This window comes from Culex pipiens, chromosome 1 (genome assembly GCF_016801865.2).
Source record: "Culex pipiens pallens isolate TS chromosome 1, TS_CPP_V2, whole genome shotgun sequence".
Classification (NCBI taxonomy): domain Eukaryota; kingdom Metazoa; phylum Arthropoda; class Insecta; order Diptera; family Culicidae; genus Culex; species Culex pipiens.
The window spans coordinates 65,427,603-65,445,735 of NC_068937.1; the positions used below are offsets into that span (position 1 = coordinate 65,427,603).

Consider the following 18,133-nt stretch of genomic DNA (forward strand, 5'->3'; position numbering starts at 1 on the left):
AGTTCAAGCATCGTCTCGAATTCTTGTTTGGCGGCCTGCAGTTTATCTGGAGGAAGTCGACGGCTCTTGCAGGACAGCGGGGGACCTTTAGTCTGGATGTGGTGAGTGACATCGTGTTGAACTTCCGAGCGAATCGTGGACGGAAGTGTCACCTCGCGGAATTCATCCAGCAGATCCTTGAACGGATGATCAGCGAGCACCGTCGTCACGTTGTACACCGTCGGCATTGCCAATCCAGCGATTGAGTGAAGCTTGGTGGTCGAGTCGACTAGTCGACGCCTTTTTAGGTCGACGACGATCCCAAAGTGCGCCAGAAAGTCAGCTCCGATTATCGGTGCACTTACATCAGCGATCACAAAATTCCAACTGAATCTACGGCGCAGACCCAAGTCGGTTGTGACGAAGCGTTGTCCAAAAGTCCGAATGACCGTTCCGTTAGCAGCGTGCAACTGCCACTGGGTTGAACTGCCTTGTTTTTCCTTGGTTGTAGCCGGTACAATGGAAAGGTCCGACCCGGTATCGATCAGGAAGCGCGTGTTTGCGGTCCGATCGAAGATGATAAGACGGCTGCTACTCGATTTCGTTCCCATCTCCGCCGTCTCGAGTGAGAAGGAATCTAGTTTTTTGAGCTGTACTGGCAGGGGGAACGGCACTGTTGGGCCGCGTCTCGGAACTTGCGATGGTACCAGCAAATCTCTTGCGAGGACGACTGCGAAGCGCTGCGGCGCCGCGACGGAGAGCGAGATCTTCCTCGGTTCGGATTTGCTTCCAATCGTCGCAGTTGGCAGCTTAGGGCGGCAATTTGAGCTTCCAGATCCTGTACGCTTGTTGGAGCAGCTTGTTGTGTCGCAGCCACCTGCGGACCGGCGACGTCGATCATCTTGTCGGCCATGGCAGCGAGCTCGTCGAGCTTGGCGTTGGACACCGCAAGGACCGTTCGAATGTTGACTGGCATCCGCTGCAGGAAGAGCATCCTCATCAATCCAGCGCTCACGTTCAGGCCCGTGGATAGATCTTGCATTTTGGCAAGAAGATGCGACGGACGGGCGTCTCCGAGATCGCAGGAATTGAGCAGCTTCTCGAACTTTTCCTCGGCCGACAACTCGAAGTGGGCGATCAGGCGGACCTTAGCCGCCGGGTATTTGTTCTCTGCTGGGGGGTTCGCGACGATGTCGGAAATGTGTCGCAGAACTGTTTGGTCCACCTTGGAGATAATGTGGTAGTACATGGTTTGGTCGGAAGTTACACCAGCGAGCGCGAACTGGGCCTCCGCTTGGGCGAACCACATGAGCGGGTCCGTCTTCCAAAACTCCGGCAATTTCACGGCGACAGCGGCGACAGAAGTCGGAGACGCTGGAAGCGAGACGTTCGAACCGGGGAGCGTCATTTTTGCATCCAAGATGGCGGTCGGCAGCAGAGTTTTCACGAAGAAAAACGCGTTTTTCTCGGTATTTTGCCCAACGAAGAAACTGATTTCCGTTACATTCGCGACGGTGTTCACCAGTGTGGGGAACCTCGGAACGGCGGACGAATAAAACGACCGGAATTAACTTTACTAAACTTGGTTTATTTTGCAACGATCCGAATAGCGCGATAAGAAATGCTAGAGTGACGTTTGTTGGTTTTTGCTACCAAGGTGTAGCAACAATGAGGTGGGCACTACACGACGCGTGGGAACCACCACAACATAATATGAAATGGGTTTGCTTTTTTGCCCCTGGTTGATTGGTTACCATCCGCTGCTCCTCGCTCCTTTGCCAGCCCACACTCAAAATAATCCACACGTTGATGCTACCAGCAAAATCCAAGGGAATGATGGAAAGAGAGGAATCACAAATCCGTATAAATAATTTCAAGATTGTTCAGGTGTAAACCGAAAACGCGACCAAAAATTAAAGTGGTAGAATAAGGCTTTTAATTGCTTATTTCATTGTCGGTGTACAGGCCGCCGCACGGTTTAATCATTTTCTGACGTACATTAAATTTTGCAGTCCAAAACCAGTAATTGAATTAAAAAAATAAAATTCTTTTTCAAATTTTCTTTTCTTGATTTGTGTGCACCTACGTCGAAGACCAAGATTGTTTACTTTTTGCTCTTTGGTCTGACAGTCTTGGTCTGACAGATTTGGTCTGACAGCTTTATCATGGATTTTGGTCTGGTCTAGGCGAGGGATAGGACACAGCACCTTCCTGGCAAAATCACGTATCCCCGATTTTCCCCTCGCTAGGCTCGTTTTACGTGACACACGTAAAAATAATGTGAAAGTGTACTGGCAAAAAAATGTTTTCACGTTGATGTTGTTGGCGGGACCCCTCGTCACCGACTGCTGCACGGGCTCTCCAGCTGACAGACGTCAGTGTGACAGATGCCAGGCTGCCGCGGTGACCGGATGCAGTCGCCGTCGATCGAGTGCGATCGATTGCGATTTGCGAGTCACACGTTTTATATTTGTAGTCAATAAACTTATTTTAATTTGTCTGTGACTTCGCTCTCTCTATTCTTAATCAGTATCGCAACAGTGGCAACGAGTCGGTCTCTTTCGCGCAAAAACAAACACCGCGCGTTCATCCCGAGAAAAGGCGTTTTCGTGGATTTCGGCAGGAAAAACGAGCAAGTATGTCGGACGGGGACCAAGCTGCAGGAGCTGGTTCTGGAGCGGGTGCTGGGGCTGGATCTGCCGGAGCAGGCGCTGGGGCTGGGCTACAGCCAGCGAACCTGTCGGAAGCAGTCGTCCGGATTCTCAACAACCAGCAAGCTCTGATGACGAAAATGTCGCAGCAGCTGGCCGCTACCCAGCAAGCTGTACAGAAGCTGTCCCGCAACGAGGTCGTCCTAGATTCGCTGTCTAGCAACATGGCGGAATTCGTGTACGACAAACAAGCTGAACACACTTTCGACGCTTGGTATGGCCGCTACACCGAACTCTTCGACAAGGACGCTGGTGCACTGGATGACGCCGCGAAGGTTAGACTTTTGTTGCGAAAGATGAGCCCACAAGACCTTCGCCGAGACCGTCGACAAGTTGAAGGCACTGTTCGGAGCCACGGTGTCCACTTTCCGTCGTCGGTACAACTGCCTCCAGACTACCAAGGAGGACGGCGAAGACTACCTGGCATACTCGTGCAAGGTAAACAAATCCTGCGTCGACTTCAAGCTCACACAGTTGACGGAGGAGCAGTTTAAGTGCCTCATCTTTATCTGCGGCTTAAAATCCAACCAGGACGCCGAGATACGGATGCGGCTCATCAACAAGCTCAACGAAGGCGCGGATCTTACCCTCCAGCAAGTCGTCGAACAGTGTAACAGCCTCGTCAACCTGAAGCAGGACACTGTGCTGGTGGAGCATCCGTCCAACATCAACTACGTGGCACACAACCAGCGGTCATCGAAGCCCCGGAGCGGAAGCAACGATCAAGACCATGGTGAGCTGCCACCCGCACCCTGCTGGGCCTGCGGCAGAATGCATTTCATCAAAGAATGCGAATTCCGCGACCACAAGTGCCGGGAGTGCGGAAAGATCGGCTATCGCGAGGGTTACTGCAACTGTTTCTCCTCGAAGTCATCGGCTGACGGTAAGGCGTCGGCGAAAAAGAAGCAGCGTCAGCAGTCAACAAAGATGGTGGTCGTAAACAAGGTGGACGAAGGTCGGAAGTACGTGGGCGTACGGATCAACAACGTCCCGCTTCGACTGCAGTTGGACACTGGATCCGACGTGTCCATCATCGCGCATCGGTCCTGGATCCGGATCGGTCGTCCGCTGGTCAAACCAGCCACCTGCCGTGCCAGAACTGCGTCCGGAGGACCGCTGAAACTCGTGTCGGAGCTGCACTGCAACGTCACCCTCAATGACGTCACGAAAGGGGGGGAAGTTTTTCGTTGCTGCACCCGGTGTCAACCTTGACATTCTGGGGATTGACATGATCGAGTTGTTCGGCTTGTGTTGGTAACAGCGTTCTGCAACAAAATCACCACTCCGAAGACCCAAGGCAAAGCAGAACTACAGGCCAGTCTCCCTGACGTCTTCATCGATAAACTTGGCCTGTGCAACAAAACTCCGGTGCAGCCCGTGCTCAAAAGCACGTCGAAGCCGGCGTTCCGCCCTGAACGCCTACCGCCGGAGGACATTCTCTACCAGTTCGCGCGATCGTCGCGCGGCATCATTTCGGCACCGGGGATTTTTCAGCAGAAAGTGGATGCGGTACTCTCTGAACTCAACTGCACCACTGGTTACCTGGATGACATCCTGGTGGGTGGCCGGACGTTAAAGAATCAACTGCGAAACCTGCAGCTCGCCCTTGAACACTTGCAGGACCACGGCTACACTAAAATCTCCGTAGGGGGGGAAACCCTCGACGAAGCCGCCAGCACCATTCTGCACTGCTATCACTCAACGCCGTGCAGCAGCGCACTTGGTGGGAAGGTTCCCGCTAAGTACCTCGTTGGCAGACCAGATCGCACGTTCTTGGAAATGCTGTGCCCGCCTACTCCATCCTCCCACACATGGAGTTCACCCAAAGGAAAAATATATCTCAAAATCTGCAACAATGGATTTGCTGCAGAAAATGTCACATTCTATAACATTTTTTGCAGCAAGCCCGTAGATCGTTTTTGCCCGCGTGTAAACATGTCAGCGATCTGCAGTTCTCACCAACACATATAATGCTGGCCCGTCCCCGAGCAACACTCCAAAGAGAAGAATATGGTGGTGCTCTTTCACTCATATTTCATCAAGCGTCCATGGCGCGGTGGTAGCGTGTCGGATCAATAACCATGAAGTTGGTGGTTCAATCCTTGTTCTGTTAAGGTTTTTTTTTGTGAAATACAACCAAAAAAAGCCTTCGGTAATGTCGATAATTTTCGGTAACGGGCAAAAATGTCATACCCCTATATCGCAAAAAATGCAAGAGGACAATTTTCATGCAGATTCTGATATACTTTCATGCCGCCATGCATCACAATCATGCGACCGCCGTTTGGGTGTTGGGAAGCGGAACCGGTGATCGAGCGTACGGGTAAGGTCATGTTCAACATCTGGCTGCCATCACAACAAGATTTCATCCGACCCCACTGTAACCAGCTGAGAACGCGTCACGAGGCTGAAGGCAATGCTGACGCAGCTGAGGCAGCAGCGGACTCCAAGACGCCGCTGGCGATCGTCTTGGACAAATGGGGTCTGAACATCACCGCAACCCCTGTTCCGGAAGTCGATGGACTGTCGGCTTAACCGGAAGAACTATGGGCAGACCTGCAACCGCCGGTTCAGCCCAGATGCAAACGCACAAAACCACCTTGTAACAACTAACCACAAGAATCGTTTCCTGCTCGCCAGTCTTCGAGGGTTCGAAGATCGCCGGTGATGTATGAGCCGTACAACCTTCATTAAAAGGGGGAGGCGTTGGCGGGACCCCTCGTCACCGACTGCTGCAGGGGCTCTCCAGCTGACAGACGTCAGTGTGACAGATGCCAGGCTGCCTCGGTGACCGGATGCAGTCGCCGTCGATCGAGTGCGATCGTCATTCTTCTCGATTGCGATTTGCGAGTCACACGTTTTATATTTGTAGTCAATAAACTTATTTTAATTTGTCTGTGGGGGAGGTGTCCACGTGCTTCCATCCCGCCAGTCCATATGTATGGCATTAGTGTTGTGTTCACTGTATTTGATATTTCGTGAACCACACCGTATGCTGTACTCGACAGATATGAACTGGTTCCCGGCCGGGCTGATGGGTCTCGCAGCTGGCTAGTTGAACGTACCCGTTAGAACATCAAATCATGATGCTTTATCCTTTTGTTTCCTTAGTAACAGGAGAATAGTTAGTTCAGCAAGGGAAGCAACAGTTTGATCCGTTCAGCTGTTGAAGCAATTGCTTTCGATTCAAACTTGTACTGAACATTGTTGGACTACCTAGAGCGTGGCTCCGAAGACGACTTGCAACTACATGTACTTCCTATATGCAGCCTTTGTCGAAATTACCTACATATGGAAATCGACATTAGAAAAATAATGCAGCATCATTTAGAAGGCAGTCATATGATCTTGACTCACATCAAGACCAATGACAAGACAAACCAAGAAGCCCTTAATGAACTGCATAATAAAATCATAGGCCTGCAGGAAGAAATTAAGAAATCTGCAGAAATCGCAAGTCGAATACTTTCGGCAGTATTAACACAGGCACCGGCAATGGACTTCCCCTTAAATGAAGTCAGAAAAGCATTTGAAGACACCACCTCGGACCAGAATCAAAAACTCGCTGAATCATTCTGCCGTATCCAGGAAATTACGTCATCCCACCGGGATGACATAATTAAAACAATTGCCTCAGCAGAAAAATGCCCCTCGGACATAATTTTAGCAGTCCACGATGAAGTGAGGTCCCTCACTTCATCCATCAATAAACTGCAAGACAATGAAATTGAAGTCCGGCAAAAATCACTGGCAGAAGAATTAAACGAACAAACCGTACTGGAAATCGAATCTGGCTGGCGACTTATCGGCAGCAAAAAAATTTGGAAGCCAGACTGGACCGACTTCGACGCCAGGCAGCGGACTCGCCGTCTTCAGGAAAAGGAAGCCGAAAAAGCACGTCGCCGCAACCGAAAACATCGTCAACAAATTCAGCACCAGCAACAACAACAATCACAACAACATCATCAGCAACGCCGGCAACAGCAACACCTGCAGCAACAACAATCACATCAGCATCTTCGTCGGCAACAGCACCAGACCAACTGCAACTCTGACGCAGGCCGAAACCCAAGTACGCCACATTTTAACTTAAAGGACAATCAATTCGACCAGGACAACGCAAGTAGCAGCAACTTTTTCACTCATTCGTTAACCAAATTGTCCGACAAGGAACTTCTAGACCAGGCAAGGGTCGAATTTTCTGGCCAACCTCCAACTACATCGAATTCAAACTTCATCAACTTCCGAAAAGGGGAAACCATCAACCCCTACCGGAAGGAAAAAACGCCAATCGTCCCACCTCTAAACGCCACCACGCCGCAGCCAGCAAAAACGTCATCACAAACTCCTGAAGTAACAGACAGTATGTTCTGTCTGGACCCAATGAAGCCGCCCATAGTACGCCTAACTGAACAGTCTGCAGTCGGCGATGGCCGTTTCCTGCTGGCCAGACTCCGCGAAATTAAAGTCTATGACAATCTCAGACTATACTTGGCGTATCTAAAGGACCAAAAACCGGACGTCTGCATAGACGGACTAACACTAACCAGCATGCATGTCTTTTTTGCATCCAATGGCCTGCCTACTGAACCTGAACATCTTAAGAACATCTTCATGGAATACAACTCAACAATTGGAATTTCACCTAAGCAAACCCTCACCGACCTGGAAACCTACAGGAAATATGTAACAACTAGAAGACTTCAATACCTGCAGCATTCGCGCGAAGCCGCCAACAAATTTTACCTGCCGACTACATCGTCGAATTTTTACAAGCATTGACGCCTTCTAACACTGAAGAAGAAATGACACCCTCGCAAGAGGCAGTAAGTACTATTAATAATTTAAGTATGTCTCCAAAAATTTCTTCAACGGAACAACAGAATGCGAATGAAATTCTAATTTATTGTCAGAATTTCAATCGCATGAAAAGCCCAGGCAAAATGAAGGAAATTTCTTTAAACATTCTCTCACATTCTTTCGACATTATTCTTGGAACTGAAACTAACTGGGACGAAAGCGTCCACCCTGAATATTTTTTTGGAAACAATTATTTTGTATTCCTAGGCAATAGAAATTTAAATCTCAGTCAGAAAAAGTCAGGAGGCGGCGTCCTCTTAGCCATAAATGCTAGACTTAATCCAAAAGAAATTGTAACTGAAAAACATTTTCAATTTGAACAAGTCTGGGCCAAAGCCACTATTGCAGGCCAAGTACACATTTTTGCATCAGTATACTTTCCGCCGGACCATGCAAATAAACAGTCGTATGAACTATTCTTTAAAACAGTAGAAATCATAACATCAAAAATGGAACCGGAAGTAAAACTTCACATTTATGGCGACTTTAATCAAAGCAAAGTCGAATTTATATCTGACCAAGAAAATGAAGCAATTCTTCTCCCAGTCATTGGGGAAAATGAAACTTTGCATTTTCTCTTTGACAATATTGCAAATTATGGACTTTTCCAAATCAATCATGTAAAGAACAAAAGAAATTCATTTTTAGACCTTTTATTCACTAACTGTATTGAAGACTTTCATGTACAAGAATCTGTAACCCCCCTTTGGAAGAATGAAGTCTTCCATACAGCAATTGAATATTCTATTTATGTCCATAAAAACATTTTGCCCATTGACTGCAATATGAAGAAGTCCTGGAATACAATAAAACAAACTTTGTAGAAGCCAAACGTAAACTACTTGCAATTGACTGGCAAAATTTATTTAATAATGAAGGAAATGTCGACGAATTAGTAGGAAAATTCTATACGGAAATTAACACTATAACATCCTACTAGAAGAAGACGACGTAATAACACAGGCAATAAATACCCAGTGTGGTTCACTCCACAACTAAGAAATTTAAAAAATAGAAAACAAAAAGCCTACAAACTATACAGAAACAATACAAATGACACAAATCTTCTGAATTATCTGAATATTTCCGACCATTTTTTTTCGGCACTCAATTCTGCCAACGAAGAATATAATAGTAAAGTCGAATCTGAAGTCAAATCATGCCCGAAAAATTTCTTTAATTACGTAAAATCCAAATCCAAAAGTAGTAACTTCCCATCGCAAATGCAACTGGACGAAAATGTAGGCAGTAACTCAAAAGAAATTTGCAATCTTTTTTCAATTTTTTTCAAAGAAGTATACACCTCATTTTCCGAAGAAGACCGCGACCGCGACTACTTTTCATATATACCGGAATTTCCAAATGACGTCTCAGTCAATTCTTTGTCAGAAACGGAAGTACGCCAGGCATTGAAGGACTTAGACTCATCAAAAGGACCAGGACCCGACGGAATAGCACCTGCATTCCTAAAGAACCTTGCAGAAGAATTGACATATCCACTGCATCATCTTTTCAACATGTCAATAAATACTGGAAAATTCCCACAAACATGGAAAAAGTCTTTTTTGGTGCCTATTTTCAAGTCAGGCCCAAAATCAGACATACGTAATTATCGCGGAATTGCCCTTTTGTCTTGCATTCCAAAACTTTTCGAATCTATTATAAATGAAAAAATCTTTCAGCAAGTAAAAAACCGCATCACATGTAAACAGAACGGCTTTTTTAAAGGCCGCTCTACTAGCACCAACCTTTTAGAATTTGTAAATTTTACACTGAATGCAATGCATAATCGCAATTTCGTAGAAGCAATTTACACAGACTTTAGTAAGGCATTTGACAGAATCGACATACCATTATTAATCTTCAAACTGCAGAAAATTGGAATTCAACCGAATCTTTTGGAATGGCTTAAGTCATATTTGACTAAGCGCGAACAAATTGTTCGCTTCCAAAATGTACTATCGGAATCAATTCACGTCACCTCTGGGGTTCCGCAAGGATCCCATCTAGGACCTCTTCTTTTTATCTTGTATGTAAACGACATTTCCTTCATTCTTAAAAAAATTAACGTACTTGTATATGCAGACGACATGAAATTGTATATGGAAATAGGAAATGCCAATGACAGTCATGTATTCCAAAACGAAATTAATCTTTTCTACACATGGTGTAGTAAAAGCCTACTCCAATTGAATGTAAAGAAATGTAATTCCATTGCCTTCAGCAGAAAACATGAAACACCAAACATAACAGTATTATTAGGAAACCAACCAGTGAAAAATGCAAAGTAGTTCGTGATCTAGGTGTCATCCTAGACTCACAACTAACTTTTGTAGAACACTATAACACAATAATAAACAAGGCAAAAAGTACATTAGGCTTTATAAAGCGCTTTGCATTCAACTTCCAGGACCCGTATACTATTAAATTACTCTATATAACGTATGTCAGGCCACTCTTGGAATACTGTAGTATCGTCTGGAATCCATACTATGCCGTACACCAAGCACGTATTGAATCTGTCCAAAAACAATTCTTACTGTACGCACTACGTAAACTTAACTGGACTGCATTTCCTCTCCCATCGTATGAAGCACGCTGCATGCTCATAAACATACAATCATTACAAGAACGTCGTAAATTTGCCATGCTCTCCTTCATCAACGACATTATTTCTCAACGCATACAGTCAGCAGCATTATTTTCAGTAATACGCAATAGTATTCATGAACCAAGCCGTACTCTTAGACATTCACAACTTTTTAGAATAACTGCATACACGACAAACTATTTAAAAAATTCGCCATTAAATCAAATGATGCGCTTTTATAATGAAAATTCACAGTACATACATTTCGACATGTCTAAACCGGAACTACGAAAAAATCTGTACAATAGAAATAATATCTAGTATGTAAGAAAATTGTAAGTAGTCTACATAAGCTTGACGAATAAACTAAAAAATGAAGACTACGGTTGAAAGGAAACAAACACGAGGGTACAAAGGGATAAGCTCCCCCCGGATGGGGCTAAATTGTGGAACGCTCCCAGTGAGTTTTACTGAGCTGCTGTGGACATTTTAGGTAATAGTAGTATGAAAATAGTAAGAGCTCGGTATTAATTCACTGGGAGGTCGTGTGCAAATTCCCGTGCTTGTGAAGTTCTGTTTCTATGCCACTGTTGTGTTAGCTTGTAACATGTTCGACATGACACTACAAACCAGCAGTGATTAGTTATGCGGAATTCTCCAAGTACGGGAACACGACGAAAATTAGACGACCCGAAGAAATAGTGAAAGTGATAGTGAAAGCAAAATAAATAAAGTGTCTGTAAATAATCATGAGGTGAAATTATAATTATAATTATTTATAGAGTTATCTACCCCTGGAGATGGAACCACACGTTGCCGTCGTTTCAGGGCTATTTGCCAAGATGGTTTCCGATGTTGATATATATCACACATTTATTTTATATTTATATACTTGTGTTGATAGAAATCACAGCTTTTATAATATGTAAAATTACAAGATATTGAAATTGTTTATTCGAGTCTCAATATTCTTGTTCGTAAAATCTGTTAGAAACAGGTTTAAAACTGTTTGATAATGGGGAGGAATAGTTAGTTTTTTTGTAACTTTTTCTAGGTTGTTTAATAATTCCAGACTTCAGTTATGTGTAAGCCAGTTTAGTAATCCTATCAGAATTTCTGATTTCAATTGAAGTGGTATACTAACCATTCTGAATTGTCCAAAAATCCATAGAGTCTCGATCAATCAATAATGAAATGATATCGGACAAAATTCGTTAATCTGTTGAACTAACGGATTTCGGATTATGGTTGTATCGATCATTGTTGCGAATCGAGGATCTACTGGAGTTTTGACGATCAAATAGAGCCTAACATTTCAAAAGGACACACAGGTGTGAACAGGATTGTGTCTCTTTCACTCAAATTACATAAGATATATGATAGGGATACACTCTTGTTTGCAGAGCTTGTGTGCCCTTATGAAATGGAAGGCACGAAATAGTCGTCTTAACAACGAGTGTTCAACTTGTAAAATATGAACGTTTCATTAATGTTTATTGTTTTTGGAAGCAGCATGACAGGTTTTAAAAATAGGCAAAGAAATGTTTGGCTTTGTAATTAAAATTTCGGGGATTTGAGATTCAAGTTACTTTCAGACAGTTTAGTTGAGGTTGTTGTTTCAAGTTAGTTAGTTTTTCTGAAATGAATAATTGGACATAAATGATTAGTTAAATTAAAGTTAGTTGCAGTGTACGACAAGACTACTGACGGACGCGACAGGACGGGGTCCAGAAAAAATGCCCTTGAAAGTTAGTTTTCATCTTTTATTTTCCAGTTAATTTATTTGATTACCTTTAGATTTGAAATACATCATAGGTTCCCTTTGTATAAATCTCAATTGAGTTTTTGATTGAATCATAATTTCAGATTTCCTATATTCAGTTTTAAAGTTAGATTAACGTAACTGCTCAAGTCATCCAAGTTCTTACTACTCACACCTACACTAATTTTCTTTCACCTTCCCCCTCCCGATCCCCTATATCTTCCGGTGGTGTTCATTTGGTATGCAATACTAGTTCGGCCACTACCCTTTTTTCCTCAAGAAACCGGACTTGGACTGACTTGAGGCCGCGTCCCCCACCTTGCTCCGTAAAACGAAAACGAAAACGAAACGAAATTATTTATAGAGTTATCTACGTGCGCATGTATTGCGTGTACGTACACGAAAAAGATTGAGGTTAAATTTTGTCCGCCCAGCAAAATCAAATGGTGAGCTAGTGTGTGAGCATGAGCATGAGCATGAGAGACCACCCATGGTTGTCCTCCTCCGTTGCTGAACAGGACCGTAATATCCTATCAGCACAAGCGATCATACGCTTCAACGATCTAGTGATGTTTCCCTTATCAACAGCATGCATGAATGCGCTGAAAAGATAAAACATCAAGATCATCAAAACTAGAGCTGCTGTAGATAGGTAACAGTCGTTGGCCACCAACGGCGCCCGCCATGTCAGTTTGTAGATCTCGAGGGGACGGGACGGGAATGTTAGTTAGCACAGGCTGCTACCAAGGGTGGGTTCTATACGATATCCACACCCCCGCGTGTGCCGGAAAACTACTTCTACTTGGGATTTTGTTAGTAGGGAAGGGTAATGGTCAGGATTCATCATAGAAGATGATGATGTGACCCAAGAATCAATACGTTTTGTTTATAGGGTGATGTATTATTCTCAAGGCAAGCAATCGGATGCTGCTGTTGAGACAATTCCCGTTTATCTGCTAACAATTTATATGAAAATGGTTTAATCTTAGACAGCCGGCTGTGGAAAGATAAAACCACAAATATACATAAATTCTGCGTAATGTATTCAGTTCGAGTGGATCATAGACGAGATTTCAAATTCTAAACAATTATAAGATTAGTGATCTGTAAATAACAAATGATCTACGGAGCTATAAAAAAGACTTGATAATCGCGTGGAAGCAATACTCGTTATCGTGCTTTCTGAGCTATAATGCTAAGACTAAGAGAATGTTTTTGACGCGTTTTAAGGAAACGACTAGTAAAATTTATTTTAAATTTATTCCTCGTACGCTTGACATACAAAAAACATTATTTCAAATTTTAGAAAAATCACAAGGGCAACGGCTCTGGTATGTATAAAACACGGCGACGAATGAGAAAAACAACCGGCCCGACGTAAACGCGTTGCTTATCAGATTCTATCGGACTTAATTTGCTTTAAATCGATCGCAAGGCCACCGTAAAACGCTGTAACCAATTTGTTTATTAGTATTTACATACTCTTTCATTCATTCACTCGCTCTGCCAATCATACAAAAAGCAAGCTAATTTGAATTTACTAATCTAAATACTATTAAGAGTCCAAAAATTTTCAATTGAAGATTTTTGCCTAACGTTGCGTTTGGCACATATTAGTGTACACCAACCAAAATACAGATAGTACTTAAAATTTCCCATTAGTTTTCAATACCCGATCTTTTTTTAAAAGAAAAAAAAATCATTTAATAAAAGAACAACTCTGCTCAATACCACGCAAGAAAAACTAGAAAACAAAAACAAACAAAATAAAAAAAATGTAACCTGGAAAATTTGGCCCACTGTGTGTAGGTCAAAAAGTTATCTAGACAAGTTGCGCTATATCTGTTTCGCTCTCACTCTCACTCACACTCACAAACACAAAAACTCATTGTACAAAGAGAATCTGATTGGAACTTTCTCACCGCGGCCAGACGTTGATCGTTGGCTGTGCTGCTCTGAAATTCCTCCTGGCATCAGCATAAAAACAGCACGGCTTCCGGCAGTCAAAATTTTTCGACTCGTTCCGTTTTGCCTCATCACAGCAGCAGCACGATGATCGCTCTCTCCCCTTTCTCCGTCTCCTTCAACACACGCACACTACCGCGACGCGTTCTCTAACCGGGCACACAAATACAGACAGACGACAGGGCAGAGCCCAGCTTTGATAAACGGTGGCCATCTTTGAAGAGAAGATCGACGATTTATTTTCCACAAAAAACACGCACTTTCGAGAAAAGTTCGAAGAAACTTCATCAATCCGGTAATGTTACTGGTTGAGCACGTCAGATTATCCACTTTTCCGGCCGGCATTTGCTGTTTTACACACGAAAAAACAATTTTGAATCACGAACCAAACAACTGTCGACCGAACCGCTCAACCACACGCACACTCCCCTCAAATGGTGAGCTAGTGTGTGTACGCGAAACGTCATAAAGCTCTATATTTAATATGATATTACACTTTACAGCTGAGTTGAAACTCACTATCATAATCTAATGTTTTCTTGTGTTCTCTTTTGTTCTTTTCGTTTCAAACTGAATGAGCGAGCATCTGACTTGCTACGCAGTCGCAGGATAACACCAGCTGTGATCAATACCACACCGACTGACGAGGATTGCTACCAAGTATGGTGTTCACGGCTATATGTCCAACCGAGAGACCTCCAAGGTCGCAGGGAAGTATTAATTAGTATCGCCTTTTTATGTTTGATCCTTTTGTTAATACAAATTCCTTTGCAGATACAAACCACTTTAAAAGTATGCCTCGTGGCCTATTTTGATCTTTTGCATATTCTATCCGCTTTCTACCCCCAATGTGTCCTGCACGGAGAACCTGGGGTAGCTTATGGTTGACCTGGGGAGCCCGAGGAATTATGCCGTAGGTGGCTCGTATAGTCTTACTCACCTATCCTCGCGGCAAGGTCTTCCGTAGGTCTACACCCGAACATGCGACGTGGGACTGCATGAATCTTCAGCTGCTGACGGAAGGGTGTATTCCGAAATTACCGAATAAACTTATTTTAATTTGTCTGTGACTTCGCTCTCTCTATTCTTAATCAGTATCGCAACAGATGTTACGTGAAAACGTTACTTAATCCACCATAAGGTGGTTGGTGCCTTCCTCGCATTCATGTTGTATTTGGGTCATTCCATCTGAAGCGGAACAGCATTTGAAAATTACCATCTCCGATCCTGCTCAAATGTGGCAGGGCTGTTGATACTATCAAAACATGCAAGAATCCCGAATTTCGTCCAAATCGGACCACCCCCTCCATTTTGGTACCTCCCCAAAAAGTCGACTTTTTGGCGATTTTTGAGCGAAACCCCTTTTTTAAAAAGGCGTTAGCTTAGGAACCACAACTCATAGAAGGTCGGTCTTAGACTCAATTTTGAAGGAAATTGGACGTAGAATCCATTTCCGTGATCAAAATTTTGATTAATTTATTTTTTCTACCTGTATTGCGCAATTGAAAACTTTAAACGGCCGTATCTCAAAACACCCCAACTTATTTTTTTGATTTGACCACACCATCGTATTCCCCGGCCGATTTTACATAAGAATCACTTATCGACAGAAATGAATATGTTTCGTTCCAGAGATATCGAATTTTAAAGTTTTGAGTTTTTGAGATTACCTAAATCAGCTTCATTCGCCGCATCTGCTCAAAGCTCACAGGCGGGCTGATCAATAATTGCTACCTGGTGGTATGGGAGATGATTAATTTAATTTTTATTTTTATAATTTTACGCAAATATTTATTCAAATAGCTAATACCTTGATTAATCTATTTTTGTGTAAGGAATATTTATTAGGTTATTTTGAATGCACCGTTTTTTACGTGGAGTACCCCGAGGCCATGACTAGGGCCTTTGTCATGGGCGGTAGCAAAATAGTGCTATTTAGCAAAACCTGATTTATGGTTTAAAAGTTTGATCATATTAAATCGATTTTTATATTGTGAGCCAGCTCCATTTGATTGAAAGATGGTTTTGGTCAAGGTACATATGATTAAAAATCCTTATACGTGTGGACAGCAGCCGTATTCTGTTCCAAGAATCCAAGAATGATACAAGAGAATAAACATTGTTGTTCGGACGGTGTCAAAATCATCGCAACTAAATTTGGGGAATTAGCCACTTCTGGAGCAACATTTGAAAGGGGCGGTACGACATTGCTCTTACGGCATTTCATTACACGCGTTTAAATGGGACGAAAGGCCGTAAGAGCAATGTCGTACCGCCCCTTTCAAATGTTGCTCTGGAACTTTGTAATTTTCTAACATTTTTCAGTTTTATACTTTCCAGAAATCCTTTTCCTACTCCTTGTGATCGTCCTTCACTAGAATACAACGTATCACCAAATTTTATTCATTTTAACGGTGCACATAAATCAGAGCTTTTGCACCCAGATTTTGGTTACACACATTTTGGTATTTTCAAATCTACGGGAACTATCGATATAATTTTTGAATCATCCCCTAAATTACTGTCTATAAAATAATTTACAACAAAGTTTGACTATTTTAACAATCAGATTTTTGCAGGATTGGGTCCGTAAGTTGCTGTCCTCCCTTAATTCATATTTTTTACTCAATAATGTATCGTGCACTTATCGTTCAGTGTTACTTACAACATCAATTGGATTTTCCTGCTCGCTCCGTCGTAATCCAATTCTGCTCTTTACCGTGTGTCATTATTGTTCTGTCCTGTGGGTTAGCACAGAAATTCACTTATTTTTTTGAGCAGATAAACATTCACGATTAAACTCAAGTTTCCTACAGTGTTATACAATTAATTTTTGCTCAATTTGATAAAGATTATTTATGATGAATTATTATTTCAATAAATGACCAGGTAACAGTTATTGATTAGCCCGCCTGTGAGCTTCCAGCAGATGCGGCGAATGAAGCTAATGTAGGTAATCTCAAAAACTCAAAACTTTAAAATTCGATATCTCTGGAACGAAACATATTCATTTCTGTCGATAAGTGATTCTTATGTAAAATCGGCCGGGGAATACGATGGTGTGGTCAAATCAAAAAAATAAGTTGGGGTGTTTTGAGATACGGCCGTTTAAAGTTTTCAATTGCGCAATACAAGTAGAAAAAATAAATTAATCGAAATTTTGATCACGGAAATGGATTCTACGTCCAATTTCCTTCAAAATTGAGTCTAAGACCGACCTTCTATGAGTTGTGGTTCCTGAGCTAACGCCTTTTGAAAATAGGGGCTTCGCTCAAAAATCGCCAAAAAGTCGACTTTTTGGGGAGGTACCAAAATGGAGGGGGTGGTCCGATTTGGACGAAATTCGGGATTCTTGCATGTTTCGATAGTATCAACAACCCTGCCAAATTTGAGCAAGATCGGAGAGGGTAATTTTCAAATTTGCACTTTTTCGTGCACAGTTGAGATGGAATGACCCATTTACAATTTAATTTAGGAGTTTTTTTTTTTTAATTTTTATTCAATTTTCAATTCTTTTTTTACCAACTCTCCAAAATAAAGGAGAAAAGTCTCATGAGTTATATATTTCAGTAAAAGGTCGTGTAAATCTTTGTCGAGACAAATTGATGAAGCAACATAATTTATACAGATTTTTTCCAGAAGAGACGCAGATACTGCTTAAGCAATGTGGCAACCGGGCGATACGCATAGAGATATCCACGCGCGAGAGTGTGTTAGTTTGTAACAAAATTTACACGCAGACATAGGCAAATCGAGTAGAATGATTCGTCTGTCAAAATCAGATGTGTCCTTTGTTATACCACGAGCACGTGGTAAACAGCTGGTTTTTACAGGCGACTTGTCTACTCGATTTGCCTATGTCTGCGTAAAAATAGTGTAAACAAAATCAGCTGCTTGAAATTCAGCCAATCACAATCGTGCAAAACCAAAACAATACTTTAAATACAAATACTAACACAAGATCATGGTGTGCGTGAGAGAAACCGTGGAGATCTCTATGCAAGGGGGTGTGGCTGCCAATCAATCCCCCGCGTGGTCGGACCAAAATCCCTACGCATGCTGCCCGACTCTCGCGCGTAAGCAAAAAGATCCGGCCTTTGAGGTTATGCAAAAATCACCCTTTTTTGTAGCTACAAAAAACTTTTTCTTGGCATAACTTTAAAAGTACTTCACTAAACAGAATAAAATTTAATAGGGTCTTAGAGGACCTCAAAACGAACAGAATAAGGCGGATCCGGCCAAAATCAGTTCAGCCAGTTCTGAGAT

General features: G+C 42.9%; 1 protein-coding gene across 1 annotated transcript in view; it reads left to right on the forward strand.

Moving 5' to 3' along the window:
- Positions 1-18,133, forward strand: part of LOC120430118 (glucose-induced degradation protein 8-B homolog) — a 30,648-nt gene that overhangs the window by 3,077 nt on the left and 9,438 nt on the right. The gene's annotated exons all lie outside the window — the stretch shown is intronic.